Below are 12,070 nucleotides of genomic sequence, written 5' to 3' on the forward strand. Positions count from 1 at the left end.
GTAGAAAATCAAAGCCTGCTGTAGTTGGATTTGAAATGTCCTCCAAAGTTCCATGTAATAAAAATTGTGCCCCCGCCTGTGTGTGGGTATAGAGATGGTAGTGGTAGAGCCTTTATGGGTAGGAGACAGGTGGAAGAAGTTAGGTCATTTGTGGGTATCCTTATGCGTGGCACTTTGCCATTCTAAGCCCCTCCCACCCCGAGGAGCAGCTTCAATCACGTGCTCCTTGTCCACTTTTCTCCTTTGCAAGGGCCCTAAAGCAAGTGAGACAACCAACTACGACCTCAGTGAAACTTTTGATATTGTTAACCGAAATAGGTCAGTTTGCGGCTGAAGAGGTGACTCACGAGCCAAGAGCTCTTTCTGGTCTCGCAGAGGACCTGGGTTCAGTGCTAAGCACCCACGTGGGGTGGTGCACCTAACCCTAATCTCTACACGCTCTAGTTCCAGCTCTCCTCTTCCGGCCTCCACGGACACCTGCACATATATGGTGCACATATGGACGCCCGAGTATGCATACATATCCATAAATAGTCCAAAGTTTAAACAAATAAAATAAGCTGCCTAGCCTCTGTCAGCTAATTGTCTCAAGGAGTTTGTCAAGGAGACACATAGCTGACTAACCCCACAACGGCAAGCGTGAGACTAGCTCCCAGCAAAATAAAAGCCTGCTGAGTCCGTGCTTCCGCCTTTCCCGCCCGTGTCAGTTAGGGCCGTAAGTTGCAAAAACAGACTCCACTCTTAATTGGTTTCAGCAAAAATAAATAAATAAATAAATAAATAAATAAATAAATAAATAAATAAATAAATGAACGACATCTAACGAAGGATGTGAAATGGCTCACTAGGGTTCTGGAGAAATCGATTAGGCAGCTCAGCTTCCAGAAAGGTCTGCCACAAAAGTGCCCAGAAGGGGACGGTCACCATGGCGCTCCAATGACGGAAGACTTGGGGACTTTTCTGTCGTCATTGCTGCTGCCTTCGCAGGTGAGCGCTAAGGCTGGTGTGGGGAAGTCTGTCTTAGAGCTCAATGTGGAGGCGTGTGTTACCACAGAGACCAACAACGTGGAAACTCCGCTGGGCCCAGGGTTCATGTGGAAGTGGTTTATACAGGCAGCTGAAAATGGATTTTGGGGGGGGGGGCACCCGTTTACAAAAAATAGTGTGAGACTTATTATTAATTACGAAAGCTTGGCCTTTAGCTTACGTTTGCTTCTAACTAGCTTTGTTTTTAACTTAAATTAACCCATCTATATTAATCTGCGTTCTGTCATGTGGCATTACCTGTCTTCCATCTTGTACCTCCTGTCTCCTCTCCATGGTTCCTGCACACCTAGATTCCTCTTTCTCTTTCTCTTTCTCCTCTGAAGTCCCGCCTACACCACCCACCTAGCTATTGGTTATTCAGCTTTTTACTATACCAATCACAGCAACACACCTTCACTCAGTGTACAACTATCCCACCACAGGCAGCATCATGGGACACAGAAGAGCGGCTGGGACTCTGAGTCCTGCTTCCCTCCATGGCAGCTATGGGTCCCAGTGTATAGCCCCCATCTCTGCTTCTTACTCATGCGTTCATTCATCAGGAAAGCCCCTTTCTCATTCTGGATACGAACCCACCACTTAGGAAAGCGGCTTTGTAACATGGATTGCATGCTCTCTGCGTGAGGGTAGGCAAGCTTCTTCTTTTCCCTTTCTTATCTGTGCTTCAGCTCCTTACGTACAAAACCCTGGTAGGAATATGCAGGAATATACACCAACGGCGTGTAACGATGTAAAGAAGTGTATATGAATACCCCTAGCTAAGTGCTTTCCTATCATATAATAATATATATATATATATATAATATATATTTAATATATAGTGACTGTCTTTGTAGTTACTCCTAATAAGGCCAAGAAGGTATGGTCTAAGGGGGAAAAAACACTGATGACCAAAAGCTAAAATGCATTAATAATAATAATAATCCCATTGGTAATAAATGAGCCTTGGCCAAAGCCACACAAGTTCATCTGAGTATTTAGTATAAGGTATTTCAGTTCCTGTGAGGGATTATATGACCAAAGAGGACCGATGGGGAAGTTTGAGGTTGATGCTTTCAACTGTTTCCAGAATAAACACTTCCAGGAAGCTGGGAAGCCTGTGCACCTAGGTGGGGAGTGAGAGACAGGTAGCTCTCTCACTCTGGGCTCACCGCAGGAGGTGTGGAGCAGATCAATACGTGGGGAAGTGTTTTCCTTGCACGTTTATTATGTTTGACAGCGATGACAGCGTCCTATTCACGGAACGAGATGACTAATGCGCACGCTCTCCCACTCCAACACACGGCTGCGATTTCGCGAACCTCCTGAGTGAGAGGTAGTCATGCGGAAAGCATGCCACTGGGGGTTCCGAGTGGCCAGAGCCCAAACTGCCCACGGATTTCAGCTTGTCAGAGCCGCAGAGGAGAAGCTAGCTACACTTAGTGGAAAGAACAATACCAGCTGATGTTCTGTGTTCAGGAGTCCGTGCTCGAATGAGCTGAGAAAGATCTGCCTGGCTACGTACATAAGCTGTATTTCTTCATCCTCCGTTTGTGGCCAAACGTTTTATAGATTTAAAAAAACATACCTTTTTATCCGAGCAACTTTTCACAATCATATTTAGATGCCACCCAGTTCTGGCTGCTCAGAGAGGCACAGATGTTTCCACTTGGATCTGAGGCCCCGGCAGGCAGATTCCAGATGTTTTGAGGGGGCAGAGGAAGTTCTTTCATTTGTGGCGGGGTTGAGATGTGAAGATCCGCGGACTCATGCGATAATCATCTTCCCACACAGGGAAGCTGGAGGCAAGCCAGTTGTCCACCCTCGGTGACGAGTGGGGTCATCTATCTGGGCTGAGGCAGTGGGGCCCTTTGGGCTGGAGAGTTCCAAAGTTTCTGGTGAGCGCTTTGTATCCCTTTTTGGTCTAGCTCTTGGAGGGTATTTTATGGAAAAGGAGAAAGCTGCAGGCATGGCCCAAGTTGCCATAACCAAACATACCCATTTCACTCTTGGAAGCTTGCATATTTTTCTGTTAGCATTGGAGTCCTATCTCTCGAGTGTTAAAGAGTGCAATGGTTTTACATGCAGGTTAGAGAAAGGAGTTTTTACAGGTCTTTTCATTTGCTTTATGTTTTTTTTCCTTTCACCTTCGTGCGCCCACCTTGCTTGCCCTGCCCAGGTCCACATTGTCCAATTCTATCTAGTATGCTTATACTCCCTGGATTGGGCATAGGCAGTTATGTAGTTAAAGGGTGAGGTCTTTGCATCTACTTTTGTGTTTTTCTTACCCTAGACCTTGGCGTGGACACCACACATTCCCAAGTCTCACATATTTGGCAAAACCTTCCTCTTCTCCACTCTGGGTGAAATTACCAACACTCTAAAGAGTATCCGAGCTATTTTCCCATCGCATACCCTTTTGTATCACCATCTGACCTACCAAATGATATTTATTTGTTCTTGTCTGTCTTTCCCCAGTAGACTGTAAACTCCAGAGAGGTGCCTGTTTCCTGTTTCTGTCTATCTGTGGCCTAGAACCAGAGGAAGCATGAACTTCACACCGGCATCACGGACGTAAAGGTGAACAAATACAATGATCATTATGGCTTATGTTTTCCTACCATTTATAAAAGATGCACTTGCACTTCAAGACACTAAGCCATTACATTTCCCGCCACTGTACCTATCCTCCCAAAGGGTTGTATGAGAAGTGGACCAAGCAAGCTGCTTCTCAAGTCTTTACAGCAAACACTTCCTCGGCAGAATAGGCTGCTTTCTTGCTATTTCTCTGTAGAAATAAGGGAAACTAGCTAGCTCACTTTCTAAAAATTGATTAAAGTAGTTAACTTTACAAGGAAGCAAAAAGACCACCCCAACTCCAATTGGCATTTCCCTTTCTGAGCCCCGGTGCTGGCCAACGCACAGGCTTCATGCTGCAAATTTCCCATGAAGTTGTTATTTTATAAATTGTTATGCTGTACAATTGGATTGTTTAGGGAATATATAACTTAAAATTAGGTGAAAATTTAATTAATTTTCATTTTTTTAAATTGTAACCTCCTGCCCTTTGTTCTTTATAGTTCCTTCTAGGCTGATTTGTCAGTGCTCTGCTTGCCTGGGAGGCCAATAAGGCCACGGGAAGTTCGCAGTGAATGGGTGTGAACCAAACGAGTGGTTATGTGGGTTTCCCAGCAATAGCATGATAGTCCAGCCTTGCCCAGTGAAACCTGCTGAGTGCCCAAGATGGCTACTGTTCCCTGGAGTCCACTGTGCAGGTTGCTAGGGTGAACTGTAGAAGAGGGTTTGTTTTGTACGTTTTGAGATGATAAAGATGGTAGGATGAACAATTTCCTACAGCCAACCAATTCTCTATGTCAAAACAGTTTCCCTTTCCCCAGGATACATTTTACTGTATGCAAAAAGTAACACTTTGTTAAAAATGGGGAAAAAATTCCAAGTAACAAAAACCTACCCACAGTACTCTGAAGGAACTCAGGAGCACCAAGTGTTATTGTGGGTGAACTTTCTTATAATAACACAGGCGTTGACTCCCAATTTTTATCTAATTGAGGAGAAAGGAGGGGTTATTTTCAAAGGGTTATTTGTGTGAGTGTATCTGTGGTATGTGTGTGTGCCCATGTGTATGGTTGTGTGTGACCTTGTGTGTATGTGTGTGTTTGTGTGTGTGCCTATTAAGTCAGAGGTCAACATAGAATAAACTTCTATCTCTCTCCATATTCTTTTCTGAGTTGAGGTTTCTCACTGAACGTGGTGCTCACCAGTTCAGCCAGACTGGCTAAGCAATGAGCGCCCGATATCCTTGTGTTTCTGAGTCCCCAGCACTGAGGTTACAGAGTTGAACCTTCATGATTTGGGGGATCTCAGTTCCAGTCTTCCTGTCTGCATGGCAAATGCTTTGCTGGTCAAGACCTCTCTCTGCGATGCTTGGGGGCATTTTTCAACAGTAATTAGCTCTGCAGTTTTTGACACAGAAACTCATCGACTCATCTCCCTATGCTGGAGGCTCATATTTGACAGCTGTCTGTTAAGGGTGGAAGAAATCTCATGTCATTGTTTGTGGTTTGAATGATACCCACGGAGAAGTGAAGAAAAACAAAACAAAACAAAAGCAAAACCTGATTTCCATGGGGGCAGTTTTAATTTTTCAAGTTAAACAGAAAATAGAGATTCAGTTCCAGGAGTGGAGGGCAGCCATGACTTTCCACTGAACACAGTCTTTATGTGTTTGTGGATGGAGTTATGGAGGCCAGGCATTTCAGTGACAATGTACACATTTTATATTTTTCAATATATGTTATATTGAAGCATAATATTACATAATCTATTGGAGGACAGGTAATTCATGGTCTCTGTTACTTTTTTTTTTTTAAAAACCCTTCCTTGCTTTTGTGCCATTAAGATTTTAATATGCTGACGGTTTCACATTGCCTTGAACGTCCTCCCATTTTCTTGACCATGATTTTTGTAAATCGCTCACATAAACTCTTTTGATATGGCTTCACAGAGCCCTTTTGCCGACGCGTGGAGGTCTTCTAATTAGTTGAGTAGAACTAGCTAGTGAGAGAATGACCTTTCCCCCTGTACGTCAAAGAACCCTTGGTCAGGAGAGAGGTGTCTAAAACTGGATTTAACATATGGGTAGCGCTTTTTCTGCCCTGTGCACAAACAGTACAAGGAACACGCGCTTCAGCATAACGCTAGCCTGGCCCAGCCTGAGAAAATACATTTCTCAAGGAGGAAGATTGAGCCCTCCCCCCCCCCTCCCAGGTCCTCCTTCACTGGGTTAAAGTACTAGGCAGGCCTTCACCAGCAATTCCAGGCAACTGTTCCAAGGGTGAAGGGGAAGTGTGACTGAGACTAAAAGGTGACAAAAGGTTAAAATCTGTGGCTAGACTTTTAGCACCGACGCCCGATCTGTTTGTAAGGCTAGGCAAGATATCAGCTTCTAGAGGGATCCACCTAGGGTACGGGGCTCCATAACCAGATAGGCAGGGAGATGCTGGAAAGGCTGAGGAAGTGATAGAGGAGGCTCTCCTTGCAGAGCTAGGTTCTGGCTGGGAAACATGTCCATCTCCACTGTCCCCAAAGGGAAGCCATCCCCATGACGAACTGACTGCCCTTCTCTTCTCCTCCAGTCCTTGACTGTGTACCATCACAATGTTGCCCACGTGGAGTTTTGTATGTTATCTAATTACATTGACATGCGAATCAGCATTCTGTGTTTTTTTTCCCACTTTATAATAACGTTTCCAATGGAAGTTTATGCATATAGCTGCATTTATCAGAACTCCACCCCTTTAAATGGGTGAGTAATATTCCATTGTATGGCTGTGTCATGAGTAAAAAGTTCTTTCATTAGCTGGTAGACATTCCTGATGTTTGTTTGAATGCTTTTCTTTCTTTCTTTTTCTTAGGAGCACAATTGAAGTAGAGAGGAGATTCTGAGTCATATGGTAATCCTCCATGGACTCATTTAAGCATCACAAAACCGCATTGTTTTATACCCTTGCCTGCAATGCGCTAAGGCTCGAGTTTCCCCATCCTCGTCAATGATCATTGCCCATTTCTCTTGCTAGTCATCTTTGTATGTGTAAAGTAACTTTTCATAATGGCCATGATTTGCATTTCTCTAACGGTTAATGAGGGTGACCATCCTTTTAGAGGCTTGTTGGCTGTTTGTATTATCTGTTTAAGGATCGTTTCCTTAAATAGCCTTAAATGTGTGCGTGTGTTTCCACATGGCATATTACATATAAAGTGTGATACTCTTTCTAGCCCTGTCTGGTCATTTGAGAGGCTACACTTAGCCCCGAAACAAAGAGCACAAACTGCCGGAGGCCAGTGTCTTCGGAGCTACCTCTCAAGGTTGGGAGGTAACTTTGGGTTCTACCTAGGTCCCCTCTGAGTCTCCTGGCTTCTGGTACTGAGATGCAAGCTCTCTCTCTCTCTCTCTCTCTCTCTCTCTCTCTCTCTCTCTCTTTTTCTATGTAGAGTCAGCAAACATGCATCAACAAAGTAAAATATGATTTTTATACTCCCATTCATTTCTAGGAGAGTGTGTGTACATATGAATGAATGTGTATGTGTTTAAATATGTATATATACATATATACATATATACACTTATACATATATAAGTGTGTCTGTATCTGTGTATATTTTTTTAAGTGTGTGTTTATGTATATATGTGTGTTTGTGTATTTATATGTGTATTTGTGTGCATGTGTGTATATGTGAGTAGATATGAGCATATGTGCATGCATGTGTATGTATTTATGTGTTTGTGTATATGTATATGTATGAATATGTATGTACATGTGCCTGTGTTACTGTTATGTATGTCTTTCTGGGGTGTGTGTGTATGTCTTCTGAACATAAAATTGAACACTGTCATCTACTTTTTTAATTATTTGTTTTTATTTTATGTGCATTAATGTCTTTCCATGGATGTCAGGTCCCCAGGAACTGAAATTCCAGACAGTTGTGAGTTGCCATGTAGGTGCTGGGAATTGAACCCGGGTCCTCTGGAAGGGCAGTCAGTGCTCGCCATCCCTGAACCATCTCTCCAGCCCCCATCATCTATTTTATTTTGGGTGGGTGTCACAGGGCAGGAACTTAGCCTGAGGTGCTTACACAGATTATTCTATATATTAATAATGACTCTGTAAATTGATCCTGTTATCTTCATTTTACAGCCAAGGCACAAGTGAAGTCCAGCCATGGTTGGCAGCTGAGCCACCTTTTACACATAGTCCTATGTAAGATAAACGTTAGCACCTCACTTCCTGACCACATCTTTCTGTTCTGCTCCTCCTCCAACTCCACAGTAATATCATAGAGATGCCAGGGCTGCTGTATAGAGAGTCTGAGATCAAACCAGGCTTCCTGACCATATCTTTCTGTTCGGCTCCTCCTCCAACTCCACAGTAATATCATAGAGATACCAGGGATGCTGTATAGAGAGTCTGAGATCAAACCAGGAAATTCTAGAGGTCCAGACCAGTGTATATTACTGACAGCTCTGTACTATCTAGACTGACTTCATTCCTCTTTCCATGCTCCCTGCTATCTCTGAGGGGAAACTGAGTCTGCTGGAAAAATCTGCAGACAGTTCTCTAAGAATTTAGAAGCTTCTTCCTTTTGAACAAAAACTAGACTAGATAGCAAGAGTATTGAACATTGTCAGGGATGTGAAGAAGATTGGACAGAATGAGAGGTTCACGTTTCTTAGCTGCCTGTAATCACAACGCTGAAGGTAAAATTAATTCAGCCTTAAGTCATTCAGATAATTGGCTAAACATCATTTATATTAATCAGATTTCATTAGTCTGTTTTCATATATCAGTTTCTAAAGAAGGGAAATATACGAAGTGCCCATTTGCTTCTCATATGGGGCTGGGCTGGAGAAATACAGTTTCCCTTGGGCGGCTTTGTATAACCTCACAAATGATTATTTATTTATTACGTTTGTTCTCCCCTGGCAAAGCTACCCTCAGATCTCTGTAATTGGGAGGTGGGGGACACTGTTGTCGTCACATGAACCTGAAATCCAAGCCCTGTCTGGCTACTCGGCGCAGGAATGGGTTCGACTTGCCTCGGTGTTCTAGCCTATCTTGGCACCAGTTTGTCCTGTTGTTATGTTGGCACTAGGCCCTGATGACTCACACTGATGCCTTTGAGAGTAGAAAAGAATAAAATGAACATGGAAATGCAATAGATGCCGTGACAGAATTTGTGTTCCCTAGAGTTCTCTTGAGCACGGAACGTCCCTGGTGTGGCCAGGTTGCCTGTGGTAGCTAATAAGATGTTTGTGCCATCCAGAAGGGATTGTTGGGCTCAGTTACCTCAGGGATTGAATTCTCAGGCATTGGTAGAGTCATATAAATGAGCAGGGCCATGGAGAGTGTGTGCATGTGTATGTGTGTGTGTGTGTATGTGCGTGCGTGTATATGTGTTGGCGTGTGTCTGTGTCTGCATGTGTGCTTTTGTGTGTGTGTGTGTGTGTGTTTGTGCATATTTTGTAAATACCCTTATTTAAATTAGTCAGTTGGGAGACAAGGATGTGGCTCAGAGGCAGAACACATCCCTAGCCCATACAATGTCCTGGGCTTGTTCTCCAGCACCCAACGAAAGGACAATAAGCCAGCCACTTAGAGTTCAGAGAAAGAGTTGAGGCAATTCTGATTGTGTTGCAATGTAAATATATGTAAGTAATCGTAACAGAATTGTGATGTTTTTGGAACTAAGTAAACCTGGACTCCTCAGGCTCTGGGAAGACAAGTCCTCTGTTTAGCCATCTGGAGGATCCTTGCCATGGCGGAAGGTTAGTTGGTAGCAGCTTCATTAGAGCTGTTCGTTCAAAGCACAGTGCGAATGTGTTTGATGTCGCAGGGACCATCTGGACTTTCACAGAGAAGCCTGTCGGTCTGCAGATGAGCATTCTTGTTTCCTGCATGGGCTGCTGCGGGATGGGCCGGCGTGAGCACAGAGTCTGGAAAACTCTGGCAACAGCACACAAGAAGCAGGCGCTGGGGAGAAGGGTGAAGCAGAATTGGGGAGCAGATACCAAGAGAGCACTGTCCTTCACGGATAGCCGCCATAGCCTCCGAGCAGGCTCTGACTTCTGAGAGGTTGGGCTCTTCTGTCATGGGACCTAGCTGCAGCCAGGAATGGATGTCAGAAACTGCTATTCACACAAGCTTGTGAAATAAAGTCAAATTACATTCAGAATAACAGTAACAAGAAGGGGTTCCCTGACTGCAGTGTGTACAGCTAGGTACTGTTCATTGAAAATAGAACTTTCAAGAGGTTATAGATGAAACGGTTTAAAGTTTCTAAATCGTTTCTAAATCTAAAGGTCCTTTTTAGCTCTAATATCTATATGTTGGTCTGCTTATAAAACTTGTTATTTATTTACTTTGGAAACCAAGGGTAGTGTTTTTCAACATAGGACTTGTAAGACATGCCTTTAAGGTTCTTTTTTTTTTTAATCTTTAATCATTTTCCCACCAGAGTATAAAATTCTAGTACCAGCTTCTAAGTTCATGTGTGAAACTTAGCTATGAGACCTAAAAAAGTAGATTTTCCAAAGATTGAATACTTGCAGGAGAAAAAAACATCCAGTTTTCCCGTATTTGTACATCATATCCAAGAAGAGAGCTTGAATTTAAATTACCAAGTCTGTTTCTGAAAGCATGTGTCACGTTAGGGAAACATGCTTGGGGAGAAGCATGTCCCTTCCCTTCCTTCCCTCGGCCTCCCTTCCCTCACCCTCCCTTCCCCTTTCCTTCTTTTTTTCCTTCTTTCTCTTCTAGTGCTTGAAACTGAATCCAAGAGCCTCATGCATGCTAGGCAATTAATTGCTCTTCCAGGAAATCATAGCTTGAGGAGAGCAGTGTGTGTGTGTGTGTGTGTGTGTGTGTGTGTGTACACGCACGTGCACGTGAGCGCATTTTCCACGCCCACCACTGAATTTGTGTGTGCTCATGACTGCGGAGATTTTGTTCGCATCACTAGAAATCCCTTTAAAATGGGTGACTTAGTTTGACAATTCCTCCCCGAAGCCTGCCTGTTGACACTGTGGTTTGTGGTGAGTTTGTGGAGGGTTTGTGAGAAAACTACAAGCGTGGAGAGCAAACTTTTCGCAGCCGGTGGTGCCTCAGCGCACTGAGTGTGGTTTCCTTTTGTGGTCTGCCTGGCTCGGCCTTGGATAGCAAATATCGGAAAGAAGATTTCCTGAGGTGGCCTGGAAGACATTGGTGACACTCTGGAAGGGGCTGTGTTCACGGCCTTTCCTAGTGGAACTGGAACCTTTAAAGCATGTGGTGTGTGTGTGTGTGTGTGTGTGTGTGTGTGTGTGTAATGATAGTATCCTATAATTATCTGCTAATAGATAAAGATCATCTAATCCCATTTGAAGCAATACAGGAAGTCCTGCTGAGTATTCGAATCAACAAGAAGGGCAGAGCAACCTGTGTGCAAGCTTTGCCTTCCTTTCTTGACTTTTAAATGATCTTGTGTGTTCCCAACCTTCGGACAAGGAAATCCTACCTTATGACTCCCCAGATAGCGCCAAAGGCGTTGTTTGGAGTTCAAGAAAGGAGCACACACATCCAAAATGCACCCCTATACAGAAACCCACACAACATGCTCACATTAACTGTGGAAACTGTTTTCCATTAATGTGTAATCAAGAAGCAGGCAGCCTGTTGACTTTGAAAAATAAAATAAGAAACCAGTTGCTCTCCCCTTGTAGCCTTTCCCAATTAGCACACCCTCCCCCTCACCCTGGCCGACCTGTTTGTCAAACTTGGCCTCTCAAGGAGTCCCAGAAGCAGCGACAGATCAGGAGGGGTGGACTTGGGGTAATGAGTTAAAATATTCCGAAAGCTTAGGGCTGCCATGGCAAGCGACCTCTAAGGCATGTTGTGGCAGAAAACGTTAATTCACTTCGCACATGTTGCCGAGCAACAGGTGGTAGGCAACCACAGGGCCTGCGCGCATTCCTGTGTTCAAACTCCTGGCCCCTGGTATTCTGGGATTTACACCGCCTCCCCCAGGCCCTGACTGACAAGCTAATCGGTGTGCTAGGAAGTGCAGGGCTATTGAAGCCGCTGTAACAGAACACCGCCCTGTCTCGGGGAGATGGCCACGAGATGCCTCAGCAGTGAAGAGAAGGAGGCAGTGGGCTGTTGAACAACTGGAAGAAATTTGCTCCGAGGTAGTGAGGCCAAATGAAAAGGCTCTCAGGAGCAGAGGCTTTATAGCTTACTTAGGCGTATCTAAAAGACCAAGGCAGGAGGAGGGGTGTAGTTTTCAATATTGTGTCAATTCCTCGAGTCCTTAATTTCTTTCCTTTTTACAGGTCTTTGTACTTTAGCAACAAGTGCTCAAGAAGTTAATAATTTCAAACACTTTAGCTTACCTCAGGCAATGTTTTTCCGCCTTAATTAAACTTTTATTTTAGTAGAAAAAAAAGTATTAGAATGACATTTAGATCCGTCTGTTATGATGCTTGTGATAA

The 12,070-nt window shown here is 44.0% G+C and overlaps 1 long non-coding RNA gene across 2 annotated transcripts; it reads left to right on the top strand.

The window, feature by feature from the left end:
* The first annotated feature begins 2,705 nt into the window (after nucleotides 1-2,705).
* On the top strand, nucleotides 2,706-6,770 carry LOC126505957 (uncharacterized). Of its 2 annotated transcripts, none has more exons than XR_007593034.1 (3): nucleotides 2,706-2,924; nucleotides 3,505-3,606; nucleotides 6,462-6,770. It is a non-coding gene; the product is annotated as an uncharacterized lncRNA (long non-coding RNA). The 2 variants fall into 2 exon arrangements; XR_007593035.1 differs by having other exon boundaries at nucleotides 3,508-3,606.
* Nucleotides 6,771-12,070: the final 5,300 nt, after the last annotated feature.

Source organism: Alexandromys fortis, unplaced genomic scaffold (genome assembly GCF_014885135.2).
Source record: "Alexandromys fortis isolate MF-2015 unplaced genomic scaffold, M_Fortis_MF-2015_v1.1 scaffold_67, whole genome shotgun sequence".
Lineage (NCBI taxonomy): Eukaryota > Metazoa > Chordata > Mammalia > Rodentia > Cricetidae > Alexandromys > Alexandromys fortis.